Genomic DNA, 7,519 nt, shown 5'->3' on the forward strand with positions numbered 1-7,519 from the left:
CCCGATCCAGATCCAGCGGGGGTGGGGGGGAGTGGTGCGATTGGGGGGTCTAGGGTTGGACCGGGGGGGAGTGGGGGTTATGGGGAGGCCGGTTGGGCCAAAGGAGATTTGGGTCGGCCTGGCAGGTCGTGGCCCAGTTGGGCCGGTGGCCTGCTGGGCCGGAGCCCCGGGGGGTTTCTCTCCTATATATTTTTTTTGTCTTTTGTTTTTTCTGTTTTATCTCTTTTCTTTTATTTATTTTCTTCTACGGATTTATATTATTTTAGTTTTATAAAACATAAAAGTTGCACCTAAATTATTATTACTAGTTATACCTCGGTCACAAAAAGGTCTAACCCCCAAATAAAATAGTTTAGTATTTTATAAAATACAAAAGGCATTTATTTAGTTGTTTTAGCTACTGCTTAAATCATTTTAGAGCATTCAAACATTTTATAAAAGGGTGGTTTCTTCACCATAATTACCTATGCTTTATTTGTCACCGTTTGTACTTTTTAGTTCTGACATTTGAAAATTTTTCTGGTTTGACTTTATTTTAAATTTGAATTTCGAATCGGTTTTGAACTACGTGTGATTAACAACAGTAACTGTGGTGACGTGGCATCATTTGGTGAGGGTTACTATAGCTTAATTATCCGGGCGTCACAATTCTCCTCCACTAGAAGAAATCTCGTCCCGAGATTTAAGAGGAGACTAGGGGGAGATCTGGTTACGAAACTCTAACGAATCTTCTCGGTCTTGGTTGCTCTTCTCGAAGAGATCGATCCATTACATTGATGTCTTCATTACTCTTCTTCCAGCCATCCGGATGAAGTCAGCATCCTTTCTTCAGGATCTCCATCGTACTTACGAATAGGTAAGGGGCAGCTCGGCTACGACATAATGCTTATGAGGGAAACGATCTGGGGTTAACCCATGAATTAGTATAAGATTATCTCTCGAGTTGAACATATGAAATACCTCGAGAGTAAGGTACGAAGGTACCATAATAGGCTCCAAGCGGATAGATAGTTGCTCGAAGCCTGAACCAGAGTGAGAAAGGGGTTCAGAGTAGCGAGAGTAAGTATTGCGTCTGATACCAGAATAGACCACTAGGACAGTGGCCCGTGGATTACATACGAGTCCACGCGCGAGGAATAACTTTGGGAATAGGGGGTGTACAGGACAGTCAGGTTTCGATCCTGTGGAACTGTGGGTTATGGGCCCACCATGTGGTTTTTTTTTAGTAGGAGCAGTGACATCTTTCACGGTCATGATAGCAAGGCATGTCAGAGAGTACCAAGTCAGTTATGTCGGCATCAACGTTGGTACCAAGGGCGAGGGACGAAGAGAACCACTTTCCTGCTCATTGAATGAGGCGGACCAATAGGCAAGGTTCTCGTCCATCGATGGCTACCGGAATGTTATCAACAATAGTAACAGGGTCTTACTGACAGAATTGTACACCGAGGAGTTTACATAAGCAGTAGAATATTGCTGCTTAGATCATATAGATCACAAGAAAGGTTCAAACAACCAATGGAAAGTAAAATATGATTATCATATTAAACAGAACAATGGAAAGGAAAATGTGTCTAAACACATATTTCAGGGATATATCCTTCCCAAGGACAAGCAGAGCATGATATCCGTGGCAGGATATAATGTAGACAACTCTTTAGGTAAGGGGGGGGAGGAATCTCATGATATTACCCATACAACGGTGTTAGGATAAATGATAAATAAAATTTAGCATCATGCTTCAAATGTTCCTGTTGAAAATCGGAGTACCATTGACATGCTTCGAGATAGCATTGACATGGTCTTCAGGTGAAGATCAGACTTTGGAAACACGAAGGATCCATCAGGAATAACTTGTAGAATAAGTCTTACAATTTCCTCCAGGAAGAAAGGTTGTCCTTGCAAAAGAAATTATAACGATAGGTCCTCCACCCAGGGGGGGTGTGCTAGGCATGACATCATGTTACCGGGTCACGTAGAGATCAATGTTACAACTCTTGAAGATATGTCCCAACCATCATATCTGACCGAGATTCAGATCCGGTTGGTGTCAGGATACCTCAGACTTAGGATACCTGAGAAGAAAAGGTGCAACGCAAATTGACGAGATGACATTGTAAGATTCTCGGGGAAATGAACTATGAAGTGATTTCCGTTATCAAGAGTCCATCATTAACCCAAGGAGAGGACAAGGAGGTGTCTGGTGAACTCAACGGCAATTCACCGAGATTCCTAAAAGATGGATGTCCACAATTAAGTGAACAAGGAGATAACATTTGTCAGATCAAATGATATAAGGAAGTATGCTCGACGAAAACATACACAATTAAACATTGGTCGAAAGGTGCGCCCGAAATATGGGTTGGGTTGCACGACCAATGTCAGAATGGTGATGCAATAATCAATAGCCTAAGAATGAACTTTCGACCATTAACTTCAAAGAGATAGGGTTGCTAGAAGGAAAGAATCCAAACAACACCGTTCACTTGTTGGAATTAACACAGGGACCAAGAAAGAATGGTGATGGTGAGAAGTATCATCATACCAAGAATTCTTAAGAGGTGGTGAAATTCCCACGACATCCTTGACATAAAGGATGGTAATACTCCAAGGTAAAGAAGAACAATTGCTGGATAGCAAGGAACTCAAGGTATAACACCAAACATGAACAAGCTTGTGTTGGTGGGAAGGCAATAAAGTGGTCGATGATAATACAATTCATCGAGGGCAAGGATGGTATTTCTCATCATGAATTCAATTGATATCCTGGATGAGCTCAGAATGTTGATGATCACGACACCTTTGTCGCGAGAGTTCATGAAGATGTAATCGATCGGCGACGACATCAAGTCAAAGTAATGATGAAGTGAAAGGTTATTGGAACCAAGGGTACAACACAAACTCGAAACCAAGCTTGTTGTTCAAGGCAAAATGATATGATAATGAGGATCGACGTAAGGTTAGTTCATCGTCAAAAATTGTGCTCCGAGAAGAAGGACCGGGTAGCACAGTTAAAATCATCACGACAATGATATAGCCAAACAGGCTAGGAATGGCGTGATCGGGTACAAACTCGTATTTATAGAAGCTTACTGAAGAGTTGTTGAACCGTAGATCGGACTCGTTTCAGTTATCGGTGTCTTTGAGTGTTCAATAACTCAGAGCCCGTGAAAAATTGGAATTAGTGGTAAGGTAGCACTTGATGAATAACTCATAAGAAGTTATGCAGTACCATGATAATCTCGAGATACCAGGGGGGTAATACTCAACACAAGATCAAAGTAAAGGTTGGACTGGTGTATTGATCCATAGAAGACAATTGTTTTAACTTGTCCGAGAAATGGAATCAAAGAAGAACAATCATGGTCGGAACCACGGTTGCAAGGGATCAATTCACAGGTACCATATGTTAGCTATCAAGGAAATAGTTATTATTACAAGAAGCTTCCATGATAGGATATACATCGCGTCCATGGGCATGAACACAAAGTTCAAGGTCGACTCCCACTTCCTCAATGCATAATCTTCCATTCACCTCTCGTATTTCGAAGATGACATTAGTTGTTGAAAGTTTTACCTGGTGCAATACCAGATAAGTATGACTCGTGAAAACTTTCGGGTTCACACGGTTTAGAGAAGGCATATGTTCAACCCATAGGGGCTTCTTAGAAACATATACCACAAGTTTCCAGAGTAAATAACACAAGCCCGAAAGCAGAGCATGGTTGGCCAAGCAGAGGATACAACTTAACAAGGGCATCATGTATAAGGGGAAGAACTCACAAAGTGTTCAAATGTGAAGGACACTGTCGGATAACAATCCTACAAAGGACTTGATAGTCCACAAAGGATCTGATATGAGTATCGGTACTCAACCAGAAGAGGAAGGAATGCAAATTCAACAGGTTATGGAATCATCTGAATAATTCAAAGCTTAAATAAAAAGGAATTATGATTTCCAAAACAAAGGATCAGAAGCAGACGTTCTGATCAAGGATGGATCAATTGAATATACCAGAGGCACAATCGACGACAGATAGTTTGGTCGAGAACCAGCTCATGTTTGAAAGACGTCTGAGCCGGAGAGATAATTTAAAAGGATCAACTGATGATTACGTGCATTCGCAACATATTGAGTCAACAGACTCAAAATGATAATGACAAGGAATGTCAATAAGATTTCTATACTTATGGGATTAATCATAATGAAAGTAAACAAGAAATTCCAGAGCAATAGGTTGCTGAGGATTTTTGGAATATTGGGTGGTATTTCGAAGACTTTTGTGTAACACATAAACAACTGGGGGATGAGCGGATATTCTATAAATGCGAGAATTAACCGTAGGGGTATTCAAGTGACAAGAACAGCAAGGCAGTAAGCTCAAGGGATTATCGAAACCACGACGAGTTTTTCAGGGTATCTTGTAATAACAAGACCAACTGGGGATGATATAAGAATAACAACTGTAAGTAGTTACCCATAAGGGTTGACGGTGGAAGGGGAATTGCAAACGCGATGAACACAAGTTCTCGGCTTAACAGCGGAAAGTATCTTCAGGGTCTTCACGTGCAGCAAACGATCATCAGTAATAAGGGGCTCTCCGGGTGAAAGTGATAACGAGATCCTAATGTTAGATTTAGCAAAATTCCTTTAACCCGAATAGAAGAGAGATCAGAGTCCCAGAGTAAAGGTCGAGGAGTAAAAGATCCTAGTACCACCCGATGGCGACGTGGGCCCGTAAGGCACACAGCCAAGTTAGTAAAAGTTTTGCAATGTCTAGACTCGACTTCGGCCAAGGAGTGTGGAAGGGGGATTCCTACAGGCAGTTGGCTCTGATACCAACTTGTGACGCCCCCGATTCAATCGTACACCAATCATGCACGCAAATGTGTACGATCAAGATCAGGGACTCACGGGAAGATACCACAACACAACTCTACAAATAAAATAAGTCATACAAGCATCATAATACAAGCCAAGGGCCTCGAGGGCTCGAATACAAGTGCTCGATCATAGACGAGTCAGCGGAAGCAACAATATATGAGTACAGACATAAGTTAAACAAGTCTGCCTTAAGAAGGCTAGCACAAACTGGGATACAGATCGAAAGAGGCGCAGGCCTCCTGCCTGGGATCCTCCTAACTACTCCTGGTCGTCGTCAGCGGGCATCACGTAGTAGTAGGCACCTCCAGTGTAGTAGGAATCATCGTCGACGGTGGCGTCCGGCTCTAGGGCTCCAGCATCTGGTTGCGACAACCAGGTAGAAGGGAAAGGGGGAAAAGAGGGAGAAAAGCAACCGTGAGTACTCATCCAAAGTACTCGCAAGCAAGGAGCTACACTACATATGCATGGGTATATGTGTAAGGAGGCCATATCAGTGGAATGAACTGCAGAATGCCAGAATAAGAGGGGGATAGCTAATCCTGTCGAAGACTACGCTTCTGGCAGCCTCCGTCTTGCAGCATGTAGAAGAGAGTAGATTGAAGTCCCCCAAGTAGCATCTCCAAGTAGCATCTCCAAGTAGCATCTCCAGTAGCATAATCCTACCCGGCGATCCTCTCCTCGTATCCCTGAGAGAGAGCGACCACCGGTTGTATCTGGCACTTGGAAGGGTGTGTTTTATTAAGTATCTGGTTCTAGTTGTCATAAGGTCAAGGTACAACTCCAAGTCATCCTGTTACCGAAGATCACGGCTATTCGAATAGATTAACTTCCCTGCAGGGGTGCACCAACTTACCCAACACGCTTGATCCCATTTGGCCGGACACACTTTCCTGGGTCAAGCCCGGCCTCGGAAGATCAACACGTCGCAGCCCCACCTAGGCAAAACAGAGAGGCCAGCACGCCGGTCTAAACCTAAGCGCACAGGGGTCTGGGCCCATCGCCCATAGCACACCTGCACGTTGCGAGGGCGGCCGGAAGCAGAACTAGCCCCCTTAATACAAGAGCAGGCTTACGTTCCAATCTGGCGCGCGCCGCTCCGTCGCTGACGTCTGAAGTGCTTCGGCTGATACCATGATGCCGGGATACCCATAACTACTCCCACGTAGATGGTGAGTGCGTATAGGCTCGTAGCCAACTCAGATCAAATACCAAGATCTCGTTAAGCGTGTTAAATATCCGCGAACGCCAAACAGGGCCGGGCTGACCTGTCTCCTAGGTGGTCTCAACCTGCCCTGTCGCTCCGCCACAAAGTAACAGTCGGGGGCCGTCGGGAACCCAGGCCCACCTCTACCGGGATGGAGCCACCTGTCCCTTCAGCCCCCATCTCCGAACAGTATCACAGGTAATGTAACTGTGTAAAGTATATAGAATATGCCCGTGATCACCTCCCGAAGTGATTACGGCCCAGTAGTATAGCATGGCAGACGGACAAGAGTGTAGGGCCACTGATGGAACACTAGCATCCTATACTAAGCAGTAGGATAGCAGGTAATGGTAACAACAGTAGTAGCAAGGACAGGCTATGCATCAGGATAGGAATAACGGATAGCAGTAACATGCTACACTACTCTAATGCAAGCAGTATAGAGAAGAATAGGCGATATCTGGTGATCAAAGGGGGGGTGGGGGCTTGCCTGGTTGCTCTGGCAAGAGAGAGAGGTCGTCAACTCCGTAGTCGAACTGGGCAGCAGCAGCGTCGGTCTCGTAGTCTACCGGAGAGAAGAGGGGGAAGAAACAATGAATACAATGCAAACAAATGCATATCGATGCATGACATGACAAGTAACGATGCTAGGTGTGCCCAATCGCGGTAGTAGGTGATACCGACGAAGGGGGGAAACATCCGGGAAAGTATTCTCGGTGTTTCGCGTTTTCGGGCAGAGGAGCCGGAGGGGGAAAGTTGCGAGTTTGATAGGTTAGGGGTGTGTGGCGAACGAATGGACTGCGTATCCGAAATTGTCTCGTCGTTCTGAGCAACTTTCATGTTGAAAATATTTTAATCCGAGTTACGGATTAAAAGATATGATTTTCTAAAGATTTAATTATTTTCTGATTTTATTTAATTATTTATTTAAATCCAACACTATCCAGAATAGTAAATGATGACGTCAGCATGACATCAGAGTGATGTCAGCAGTCAACATTGACCATTGACCTGGTCAACCTGACGTGTGGGTCCCCCTGTCATTGACTAAGATTAACTAAAACAGATTAATTGGTTTAATTAGTGATTAGGTTAATCTAACCAGGATTAATTAACTTAATTAATTAATATTTTAATTATTTTAATTATTATTTATTTATTTATTTAATATTTTTTAATTCTTTTTTTTATTAAAACGTTTTGGCCTAGGCCCACCTGTCATTGGCACAGGGAGCCATAGCGGGTGTGGGGGGGTTCACGGGCGTCGGGCGCGACCGGCAGGGGCAACCCAACTGGGGCGCCGGCGACCACGGCAGAGCGCCGGAGAAGAGGGGGCCGGTGGCCTGGGGCGGCCTGGGTGGCGCGGGTCGGCAGTGAGGGGAGCCGCAGCGAGGGGGCGCGGCACACAGGGGGACGGGGAAGGGCAGCCG

This window comes from Triticum dicoccoides, chromosome 1B (assembly GCF_002162155.2).
Source record: "Triticum dicoccoides isolate Atlit2015 ecotype Zavitan chromosome 1B, WEW_v2.0, whole genome shotgun sequence".
Lineage (NCBI taxonomy): Eukaryota > Viridiplantae > Streptophyta > Magnoliopsida > Poales > Poaceae > Triticum > Triticum dicoccoides.